Raw genomic sequence first — 12923 nt, 5'->3', positions numbered from 1 at the left:
GTCTTTATTATTATTATTAAAGGAAAAAGAAATCCAAACTTACAGGGCCCTGCATAAAAAAGTGATTGCCCCTAAACTTTATAACTGGTTGGGCCGCCCTTAGCAGCAACAACTGCAATCATGCGTTTGTGATAACTGGCAATGAGTATTTTTACAACGCTCTGGAGAAATTTTGGCCACTCATCTTTGCAGAATTTTTGTTTTTCAGCCAGATTGAAGGTTTTCCGAGCATGAACCACCTTTTTAAGATCATGCCACAGCATCTCAATAGAGTTAAGGTCAAGACTTTGACTGGGTCACACCAATATCTTAATTTTGTTTTTCTTAAGCCATTCAGAGGTGGACTTGATGGTGTATTTTGCATCAATGTACTGCTACATAACCCAAGTGCGCTTCACCTTGAGGTCACAAACAGATGACCGGACATTCTCCTTCAGGAGTTTTTGGTAGACTGCAGAATTCATGGTTCTATTTAGCACAGCAAGTCTTCCAGGTCCTGAAGCAGCAAAACAGCCCCAGACCATCACACTACCACCACCATATTTTACTGTTGGTATGATGTTCCTTTTCAGAAATGTTGAGTTACTTCTACACCAGATGTAATGGGGCATACACCTTCAGAAAACTTCAACTTTTGTCTCATCAGTCCACAGAGTATTCTCCCAAAAGTCTTTTGGATCATCAAGATGTTTTCTGGCAAAACTGAGACAATCATTTATGTTCTTATTGCTCAGCAGTGTTTTTCGTCTTGAATCTCTGCCATGCAGGCCATTTTTGCCCAGTCTCTTTCTTATGGTGGAGTCATGAACACTGACCTTAACTGAGGTAAGTGAGACCTACAGTTCTTTGGATGTTGTTGTGGGGTCTTTTGTGACCTCTTGAATGAGTCGTCGCTGTGCTCTTGGGGTAATTTTGGTCTGCCGGCCACTCCGGGGAAGGTTCACCACTGTTCCATATTTTTTCAATTTGTGGATAATGGCTCTCACTGTGGTTCACTGGACTCCCAAAGCTTTAGAAATGGCTTTATAACCTTTTCCAGACTGATGGATCTCAGTTATTTTGTTTCTCATTTGTTACAGGATTTCTTTGGATCGCAGCATGATGTCCAGCTTTCGAGGACCTTTGGGACTCTTTCACTTTGGCAGGCAGGTCCTATTTAGGTGATTTCTTGATTGAGAACAGGTGTGGCTGTAATCAGACATGCGTGTGGCTAGGGAATTTGAACTTAGCTTCCCAAAGATGTGATAAACCACAGTTAATTTATGTTTTAAGTGGGGGCAATCACTTTTACACACAGGGCCCTGTAGGTTTGGATTTCTTTTTCCCTTTAATAAAGACCTTCATTTATAAACTGCATTGTGTGACTACTTGTGTTATCTTTGTCTAATATTTAAATTTGTTGGGTGATCTGAAACATTTAATTGCGACAAACATGGAAAAGAATAGGAAATCAGGAAAGGGGCAAACACTTTTTCACATAATTGTATTATGGGGCGCTGTGATTACTATGGCTTCTATTATGGTGCAGTGTGAATATTATGTCTGCTAATTTAGGGCACTGTAGAGGTCATGTTTTTTTGGGAGGACTGTGACCATGGACTCTATTGCTGTCATTTCGGGACACTGGCTGAAATGATGACTTTTTGTATATGGGCTCATTACCTAGTATCACATGACACTATCACTATAGGCTCTTTAGCTGGTATTAGAGGATAGCATGACTGTGGGATCGATGGCTATGGGCCCTTTGGTATTATGATAATGTTCAGTGTGGTTATGGGGCTTTATGGCTTGAATTATGGGACGCTATGGAAGGCAATATGGCACATCTTATATTTATGCAGCGCCCCAGAGTCCTGGTCGTTGCAGTAATGTCGCTCTGCCACTAAGGGGAGTGATGTTACGTCTGATTGCACTAAAGGAGTTTCTCTGACCAGGTAACACTCGCACTACACTTCACACTCCGGCCACCAGGGGGGGTGGTTCTATCTAGTAGGCCACTCCTCACACTCTGGTAAAACTGGGGGTTGGACAGGAAGACGGGGAGAAGTAACTGGGAAGAGCTAGTGAGAGGACCTGTCAGGGATGGGATCCTGGCAGACTCCTAAGAGCAGAACTAACCAGTGAACAACGGGAATACAGTAAAGAGGAATTAGGACCAGAAGGAGTCGTGCTGTTAGACCGAGGCAACATCCTTCTGAGGCGCAAACAGTTGGTGGCCGGAACTCCGAGCAAGTAAGAGACTCTAAGTACTACTGCAAACCACGGCAGGACAGCCAATTATAGGTTGGCTGTCTCACACAAATCACCTAAGCAGACAACGGAGGCAGCTGTGGGAGAGGGGCGACTCTAGGGTCCCGGAAGAACTCCAGGCCTACCCCGTCATACGGGTGCGTCCTACCATATCACCTGGGGGACGGAGAGAACGAACACGAGAAACAGACACAACAGTTGTGAGGACTATCCCGGGAGCTCAGCAGGGAAGAACTACAACACCCAGCGCTAGAAGGTAGACACTGATTCCCACCTGTAAAGGGAACTCCTGATGTGCCTTTGGACCGGCCGGTCTTTGACAGCCCTGTTGACAGCGCTCTGGACTGAGGACTCTAAAACCTTCAGTAAAGAGGTAAAGAGACTGCAACCTGGTGTCCTCGTTATTTACTACGACCTACACTGCACCGCAACATCACCACCATCCACATCTGTTACTGTACGCCCCTCAGCAGGGTCACGGACCGGGTCTAGCCACCGTGACAACCCCAGAGCAGAGACTTAGAGGCCCGGTACCGGGTACCCCTCGGCCCTGCGGCAGTGGGGGCGCTACAACTTGGCGTCACGAACAGGATCTACTTAAGCCTGAGGAATCAGGTCATGTGTGCCTTGGAACTGTGACTTATTGTGCTTGGACTGTAACTTATTGCAAAGACTGTGCGTCGACAATTGCCGCCAAGAGTTCCCGCCACGATTCGCCATCGCAGTGTGCGGAGGGAGGAGCCACAGCTTCGTGGGCGGAACCGGCCAAAAGAAGCGCGGAACGAGAAAGCGCGGTAACGTGCTGATCCCGGAAGAGGAACCCCGATCTCCAGCAGGTTAGTGGAGGAAGGGCCAGCCATGTCCGAGTCGGGAGGAGCGGAGGAGGAGGCCGCAACCGGGGACGCAGGGGCACCTCCGGGCCCCGCAGCGGGCGAAGCCACGGCCCTAATACCACCACCGGTTGCCGCAGAACCCGCTGCCCCCAGCAGTCAGTCGGACACTGCCGCTACCACAAAAGCCATAATGCCCTTCTCTATGCCGTACCTGCCCGGAGCGACCTGGCTCCCGTGATACTCTGGGGAGTCGCATACATTCACTGACTTTAAGGAAGGGCTCTGCAGCCTGCTCGAGTTCTATCCCCTGACAGAGCCTCAGAAGGTTCATATGATAACCGGCCAACTCTTTGGGGCGGCTCTGAGAGAATTGAAGTCCTGGCCCGCCGAGGATAAGGGAACTGCACGGCAGATTTTTGCAAAGCTTAAAGCCACCTTCGATACTCGCACTGCTACAGAAATTAAACTGACTTTCTATGGATGCAAACAGAGGCCGCAGGATAGCTTACGGGACTATGCCCTTAATCTCCAGGAGGCGATGCGGGCCATTAAGCAGAGTGACCCCGGCAGCATGCAGGATGAGGATAAACTCCTGAAGGAGCGGTTCATTGAGGGGCTCCTGTGCAGTAACCAGCGGGGCCAATTGCACTTCCTGGCCATGCAAAATCCAGACTTGACTTTTGCGCAATTCAAAGATAAAGCTATCCAGGCATTGCAGGAGCGACAACCCAGCCGTGCAGTACCTCCCCGGCGCCCCGCTCTCACGTACCCCCAGGAGGTGGCGTCGGATGCCCCAGTCGCCGCCGAGACCGATGCCCAGAGCCTAGAGGACGACTCCCCAGCAGGACTTCGCCTCCAGATGCAGGAGCTAACCAAGAGCGTTGCTGCCCTGGCCCGGACGGTGCAGTCCCTACAGGAGGCCCCCAAGGAGAAGATCCAGTTGGCCTCCAGACCAGAGGATGTCCCTTGGATGCGACAGAGGAGGACTCCGCCGACCAGAGGCCGGAACGACGATCGCTTCCACCAGGACGGACGACCCATATGCCGCCGCTGTCACCAGGTGGGCCACCTTGCAAGGTACTGTCCTTTAAACGAGCAACCCCTGGGGCAAAGGGCCAACCCCCAGGAGTAGGACGGTCAGGCCCGCAGCATTGGAGAACCAAGTACATTGGAGGACGACCAGTCCTCCCTGTAGTGGTTGATGGAATCCCCTTGAACGCTTTGCTGGACACCGGTTCTCAGGTGACGACTATACCTTACGTGCTTTATAGACGGTATTGGGAGGACACCGATATTACTCGTGGCCCTGACGATGATTTCACCATAATAGCCAGTAATGGTCAGCCGTTGCCACAAGTGGGGTATAAGGAGGTCACCATCAAGGTGGGGCGGGTGGAATTGAAAGCCCAAGGGATTGTGATTGTTGATATTGACCGTCGAGAATGTAATCCCATGATGACTCTTGGTACTAATGTTATAGAAAATTGTCTTGCAGAAGTTATTGTTTTATTGCAACAGGTGGCAGAAACCGCTGGCCACAGTGAGCAACGTGCCCTGCAGAAGGAAATCAGAGCTCTGATGCAGAGACAGCAGGTAGAGCTGACTGGTGGTGAGATTGGTCGTGTCACTGTGAGTGATTCAAACCCCATCGCGATACCCCCCAGGAGTGAAATGTTAATATGGTGTCGGGCAGCCATAGGCCTCAGGGGAAAGGACTACCAGGCCTTGGTAGACAGCCCGGGGGGTGGTCGACGTTCGCCAGGGGAGAGTGCCCGTATGTGTCCTCAATTGTGGGGAGGAAGAGGTTCACCTCACCAAGTATGCCACGCTTGCCAAATTGTTCACTGTTAATAATAGTGTGATACAGACACCTGAACCCTTGGTCCCGTCAAACGTGGCGGAGGACAACGGTTCTGCAGAGCACTCGAAAGACTGGTGTCGGGAATTGCATGTGGGCACTGACTCTACCCCATCCCATCAAAAGCAGGGGGCCTACCGGGTGGTACACGAGTACGAGCAGGTATTCAGCAAACACCCCTTAGATTTTGGGCAGGTGAAAGGGATCCAACACCATATCCCCACGGGAGATCACCGACCCATAAAAGAGAGATATCGCCCTGTACCCCCAGCTCATTACCAGTGTGCCAAGGACATGTTGCGGGAAATGAAGGAGGCTGGGGTGGTGAGAGACAGCTGTAGCCCCTGGGCAGCTCTGTTAGTCCTTGTTAAAAAGAAAGATGGTACAATGAGAATGTGTGTTGATTACAGGCAGTTGAATCGCATTACACATAAGGACGCATACCCACTGCCCAGGATAGAGGAGTCTCTGGCTGCCTTAAAATCTGCTAACTATTTCTCTACCTTATATCTCACCAGTGGGTACTGGCAGGTTCCTGTAGCAGAGGCGGACAAAGAGAAGACGGCCTTCACGACACCAATGGGTCTCTGCGAATTCAATTACATGCCCTTCGGATTGTGCAATGCTCCCGGAACGTTCCAGAGGATGATGGAGTGCTGCCTGGGACACATGAACTTCGAAACCGTGCTGCTGTATTTGGATGATGTCATTGTCTTCTCTAAGACCTACGAAGACCATCTGAAGCACCTGGCCGAGGTGTTTGAAGCCCTGTCCAACTTTGGCTTAAAGGTGAAACCGTCCAAGTGTCATCTGCTGAAACCTAAAGTGCAATACCCGGGCCATGTGGTGAGCGCTGAAGGAGTAGCCCCAGACCCCGACAAGGTCACGGTGATCAAGGACTGGCCAAAGCCCAGTGACCTTCACGAAGTCCGGCAGTTCCTTGGGCTGGTAGACTATTACCGGAGGTTCATTAAGGACTTTACCAAGAAGGCTGCACCCTTGCAAAACCTGTTGGTGGGCCAACCAAAGAGGACCAAGGGGAGGGTCACCCCCTTTGATTGGAACGAGGAGCTGGAGGGATCCTTCACTTGTTTGAAGTCGGCACTGACGGGGGAAGAGGTACTGGCTTACCCCGAATACGACCAACCGTTTGTGCTGTACACAGATGCCAGCAATGTGGGATTAGGAGCCGTGCTGTCCCAGGTCCAGAAAGGCAAAGAAAGGGTGATCGCTTACGCCAGCAGGAAACTCCGTCCCACGGAAAGAAACCCTGATAACTACAGTTCCTTTAAGCTGGAATTCCTTGCCATCGTCTGGGCAGTGACAGAGAGGTTCAAACACTACCTGGCCTCCGCGAAATTCACCGTCTTCACGGATAACAATCCGCTAACGCATCTGGATACTGCCAAACTCGGGGCCTTGGAACAGCGGTGGATGGCCCGGCTGTCCAACTATGATTTCACCATCAAGTACCGGGCAGGACACAAGAATGCCAATGCCGATGCCTTGTCCCGAATGCCCAACTTGCCAGAAACGGGAGAAGACCCGGAGGCACTTGAAGAGGTGGAGCTGCCTGCATTCCATCGCCCCAAAGCCACTCAGAACTCTCATCATGTGAAGAACAGGCACAGAAACCAACCGGATGCCATGCTGAATCCCCTGCCCCATCACGGATGGGCGGAAACTCAGGATGGTGACCCCGCGGTCCGTCGGGTGAAAGAGCTCTTGACGCAGGCAGGGTTGCATCCCGGCCCAGATGATCTACAGGAAACCCAACAGCTGTGGAAGGGGAGAAGCAAACTGTTTATCCATGATGGCAAGCTGTGCAGGAGGAGCATCGACCCACGTACTCATGAATTGGTGTGGCAGATAGTGGTGCCAAGGCGAGATGCGCCCATGGTTCTGGGAGCCTACCACGATGGAGCCGGACACTTTGGATGGAGGAAGCTAGAGAGGCTACTCCGAGGGAGGTTCTATTGGATTGGCATGAAGAGAGCCATTGAGAAGTGGTGTCGGGAGTGCGGTCCATGTAGCCTGCGCAGGAAGGACAGTGGCAGCCAACGGGCTCCCCTGCAGCCTATTATCAACAAACGGCCGCTCGAACTGGTCGCGCTGGATCATGTGAAGTTGACACCTAGCCGGTCCGGCTATATCTACGCTCTTACCATCGTAGATCACTACTCCAGATTTCTGGTGGTTGTACCTGTCAAGGATCTAATGGCCAGGACTGCCGCCAAGGCCTTCCAGCAGTACTTTTGTAGGCCCCATGGCTACCCGGAGAAGGTACTGACTGATCAGGGACCAGCATTCGAAGCAGAAGTGTTCCAAGAGTTCTGCCAACTGTACGGGTGTAAGAAGATCCGAACCACGCCGTACCATCCTCAAACCAATGGGATGTGCGAAAAGATGAACCAGGTGGTGATCGACTTATTGAAGACCTTGCCCGTCGAGGAACGGAACCTGTGGCCGACAAAGTTGCCTGACTTGGTGGATATCTACAATCACATCCCAGTAAATTCCACCAACTGTACTCCAGCGTACCTAATGATAGGAAGGCCTAGCCAGTTACCCGTTGATCTGGACATGGGGGTCCTAGTCCCCGAAGATACCTCGCCGGATGCGGATTGGGATGCAGAAAGGCAGCGAAGGTACCGCAAAGTACAGGAGTGTGTGGAAAGAAGTCTCGCCCAGGCTAGGCAGAAACAGGAAAGGGACTACAACCAGCACGCTCCTGCGATTCCCCTGTCACCTGGTGAGCAAGTACTTAAACGAAAGAGGAGACTACACAAGCTCGATGACCAATGGGAAGCAGAACCGTATACCATCCTGCCATCCGATTTCGACAACACGAAGGTCTGTCTCATCAGTAAGGACAGAGGGGAGACCTCGACAGCGGTATCCAGGGATCACCTTAAAGTCTGCCCCGATAAGTTGAGAGAGAGGGACACGGCCCCAGGAATCTCCCCACCGGTGGAAAAGGAGAAGATGATCCATACCGTCCTTGGTGACTTTCCCCAGTCCTGGACTCAGATAAATCAGGCCATCGTGGTACCTGTTCTAACGTTTCAACAGCCGGACCCACCAGAAAATGGTGGTACCAGATCATCCGGCCCCGCAACCTCAACAAGCCCTACCTGAAGATGCCATGCCAACCGTTGAACTGGCAAATCCTCCCTCTGCTATCGGTGAGCCTGCCGTACCTACTGTTGCCAGCAGCAGCAGCCCTGAGAGCTTCAGCCTGCCAGTGCTACCCAGACTCACTGAAAGTGTAGGTAGAAGGCAGTACACTACACCAGGGGTAGCATGTATAGTGGGCCCTGTTAGGCCAGTAGCAACCCCTGTGCTGCGAAGGTCCACACGCAGCACTCAGAATCAAATTCCCCTCCGCTACAAAACTTAGAGATACTAATAAGGGCTGTTATTTAGTTGAAAATGTTTGTGTATATATCTTTTGTTACAGGTTTTAAAATGGACAATAGAGTAATGGACGATGAATTGCTCCAAAAACTTCTAAAAGGGGACCCCTTTGTTTACCCGGGGTCCCCGCTGTTTCAACCACTGAACTGAGAGTCATAAACTGTGCATGACCTAACTTTCGCAACGTTCAAGAGTTCTCACCTCCCATAAAGGGAAGCACTGCTATGTTTAATTGTTTATGATATTTCAAAATGTTGTGTGTTTTATGTTAACATGTAATGTTGTTCTTGTTTTCCCAGTCCGGGAGTACTGGATTTAACCAGGGGGGAGTGCAGCGCCCCAGAGTCCTGGTCGTTGCAGTAATGTCGCTCTGCCACTAAGGGGAGTGATGTTACGTCTGATTGCACTAAAGGAGTTTCTCTGACCAGGTAACACTCACACTACACTTCACACTCCGGCCACCAGGGGGGGTGGTTCTATCTAGTAGGCCACTCCTCACACTCTGGTAAAACTGGGGGTTGGACAGGAAGAGGGGAGAGAAGTAACTGGGAAGAGCTAGTGAGAGGACCTGTCAGGGATGGGATCCTGGCAGACTCCTAAGAGCAGAACTAACCAGTGAACAACGGGAATACAGTAAAGAGGAATTAGGACCAGAAGGAGTCGTGCTGTTAGACCGAGGCAACATCCTTCTGAGGCGCAAACAGTCGGTGGCCGGAACGCCGAGCAAGTAAGAGACTCTAAGTACTACTGCAAACCACGGTCGGACAGCCAATTATAGGTTGGCTGTCTCACTTAACACCTAAGCAGACAACGGAGGCAGCTGTGGGAGAGGGGCGACTCTAGGGTCCCGGAAGAACTCCAGGCCTACCCCGTCATACGGGTGCATCCTACCATATCACCTGGGGGACGGAGAGAACGAACACGAGAAACAGACACAACAGTTGTGAGGACTATCCCGGGAGCTCAGCAGGGAAGAACTACAACACCCAGCGCTAGAAGGTAGACACTGATTCCCACCTGTAAAGGGAACTCCTGATGTGCCTTTGGACCGGCCGGTCTTTGACAGCCCTGTTGACAGCGCTCTGGACTGAGGACTCTAAAACCTTCAGTAAAGAGGTAAAGAGACTGCAACCTGGTGTCCTCGTTATTTACTACGACCCACACTGCACCGCAACATCACCCCATCCACATCTATTACTGTACGCCCCTCAGCAGGGTCACGGACCGGGTCTAGCCACCGTGATAACCCCAGAGCAGAGACTTAGAGGCCCGGTACCGGGTACCCCTCGGCCCTGCGGCAGTGGGGGCGCTACATTTATGTTCTAGTTTTATCTCTTGCAATATTTGACAGGACACTACAATATGGCAGTATTTTATGGTCAATGGAGTTGACATTTCGTTTGGGTTTTTGCCTCAAACCCAGCAAGTTCGTCCTTTTCACTCCCACACATTTTTAGAGTGTTGTAACCATTATTATTGCATCTCGTCCTGCTTTTGCAGCTGCTGCCTGGCATTGAGTGCTCACTTTTAGCCTTTCTGTTGATGTGTATGGTACATACATTTTATTTCTATAGGTCATAGAAGTCTAATGTCTGTGTCTTCTCGGTGACTATCCCCTTCTGCCACAAACCAACTCAACTTCTTAAAGATGACATGACCTATTACGCAACTTGATTACGACCCCCTTTCATTTTGCGGATAACAATTACAAGAGAAATAGTAAACTAATTTATTAATTATTTGCTATGTACAAGTTTAATGGAGAAATATTAGTATGAAACAATTAAAAATAACATTTCCTTTTTACAAACAGTGACGACGGTGAAGTGACAAGGAACCCAGGGTTCAGGTTTGTCGCGGAGTTTCCGAAGTCCTCATTGGACATGCTTCACCTTCTGCTGCCAGTAGGCTGGATAGCTTGTCTGGTCACCCTCTAATATGGCTGCAGTGTGACAGCTAGAACAATACATGGCAAGACTAGGCTAGCGCAACATTAACAAGCACCGCTGTATACACCAACAGAAAGTCAACCGCAGCCTGGAATATCCAACTAAGAACTTATCAGAAAGTCCTCACACACTAGAGAAAGCTTACATAATAGAGGTGAGGGAATTAGATTGATTAGACGCGAATTTAATTTGTGTTGAATTTTTACGAAAATTGACTGGATCCAAAGATCAATTTGGCCACCGCCAAATTTTTCATAAAATAGAAGATTGCATGATTCAGAAAAGGATCACATGACCTCAGGTGCAGCAGCCCAGGATTTCCCCCAAATACGTCGAAGGTATCACATGACATGGTATTATACAGAAAATCAGAAGGCTGTATAAAAGCCACGGAACGCAGCAGATATTTTGTGTTACACTGTATAAATATTGCAGATAGTGTGTGACAGCAGAGCAGTGAAATACGAATATCACCTGCTGACCCATAGCCATATATGATGATGCATTACATTACTGACAATGTGTTAACATTAAAGAGCTTGGAAAGTCTTCATTATACTCCGAGGAGACCTCAAAATATTACACGTCTTTTTAAGTTGCTTGGAGGATTTGCTGCACATGAGATTTTAGGCTAATTGATTACCTGTAAATGTGATTATTTTATTTTTTTAAATGGGAGAAAGTTGCAAATTCGAAATTACTAAAGATTCATTCATCTTTAGATAAATAAAGGATCTGCAGATTCTACAGGTTTCAGGTTATCACCTTGTACAGTGGGGAAAAAAAGTATTTAGTCAGCCACCAATTGTGCAAGTTCTCCCACTTAAAAAGATGAGAGCGGCCTGTAACTGACATCACGGTTAGACCACAACTATGAGAGTCACAATGAGAAAACAAATCCAGAAAATTACCTTGTCTGATTTGGCAAGATTTATTTGCCAAGTTATGGTGGAAAATAAGTATTTGGTCACCTAAAAACGTGCAAGATTTCTGGCTCTCACAGATCGGTAACTTCTTCTTTAAGAGGCTCCTCTGTCCTCCACTCATTACCTGTAGTAATGGCACCTGTTTGAACTTGTTATCAGTATAAAAAGACACCTGTGCACACCCTCAAACAGTCACACTCCAAACTCCACTATGGTGAAGACCAGAGAGCTGTTGAAGGACACCAGAAGCAAAATTGTAGCCCTGCACCAGTCTGGGAAGACTAAATCTGCAACAGGCAAGCAGCTTGGTGTGATGAAATCAACTGTGGGAGCAATAATAGGAAAATGGAAGACATACAAGACCACTGATAATCTTCCCTCGATCTGGGGCTTCACGCAAGATCTCACCCCATGGGGTCAAAATGATCACAAAAACGGTGAGCAAAAATCCCAGAACCACACGGGGGGACCTAGTGAAATACCTGCATAGAGCTGGGATCACCATAACAAAGGCTACCATCAGTAACACACTACGCCACCAGGGACTCAGATCCTGCAGTGCCAGACGTGTCCCCCTGCTTAAGCCAGTACATGTCCGGGCACGTCTGAAGTTTGCTAGAGAGCATTTGGATTATCCAGAAGAGTATTGGGAGAATGTCATATGGTCTGATGAAACCAACGTAGAACTGTTTGGTAGAAACAAAATTTGTCGTGTTTGGAGGAGACAGAGTGCTGTGTTGAATCCAAAGAAAACCATACCTACTGTGAAGCATGGGGGTGGCAACATCATGCTTTGGGACTGTTTCTCTACAAAGTGACCAGGACGACTGATCTGTGTACATGAAAGAATGAATGGGGCCATATATCATGAGATTTTGAGTGCAAACCTCCTTCCATCAGCAAGGCCATTGAAGATGAAATGTGGATGGGTCTTAAAGCATGATAATGATCCCAAGCACACCGCCAGGGCAACGAAGGAGTGGCTTTGCAATAAGCAATATGAAGGTCCTGCAGTGGCCTAGCCAGTTTTCAGATCTCAACCCCATAGAAAACCTTTGGAGGGAGTTGAAAGTCCATGTTGCTCAGCGACAGGCCCAAAACATCACTGCTCTAGAGGAGATCTGCATGGAGGAATGGGCCAACATACCACCAACAGTGTGCGCCAACCTTGTGAAGACTTACAGAAAACGTTTCACCACTGTCATTGCCAGCAAAGGAAAAATAACAAAATATTCAGATGAACTTTTGTTAATGACCAAATACCATATATACTCGAGTATAAGCCGAGATTTTCAGCCCACTTTTTTGAACTGAAAGTGCCCCTCTCGGCTTATACTGGAGTCGTTGTCCCAGGGGGTCGGCGGGGGAGGGGGAGCGGCGGCTGTTACATACTCACCTGCTCCTGGCACGGTCCCTGCATGTCCGATGGTCTCCGGGCGCCCGCAGCTCTTCCTGTGTTCAGCGGTCACGTGGTACCGCTCAATAATGAATATGGACGCATATTCATTACTTTAATGAGCGGTACGTGACCGCTGAACATAGGAAGATGCCGCCGGCTCCCGGAGACCATCTGACAGTGAGACGCTGCCAGGGACCGCACCGGGAGCAGGTATGACAGGGGAGGTGAGCATTGTGCGATATTCACCTCTCTCCGATCCACCACTGCGCGCCGATCCGTCTTCCGTCC

The sequence above is a fragment of the Ranitomeya variabilis genome, chromosome 2 (genome assembly GCF_051348905.1).
Source record: "Ranitomeya variabilis isolate aRanVar5 chromosome 2, aRanVar5.hap1, whole genome shotgun sequence".
NCBI lineage: Eukaryota > Metazoa > Chordata > Amphibia > Anura > Dendrobatidae > Ranitomeya > Ranitomeya variabilis.
The sequence above is the reverse complement of the archived record's forward strand: the minus strand, read 5'-3'. Positions refer to the sequence as shown.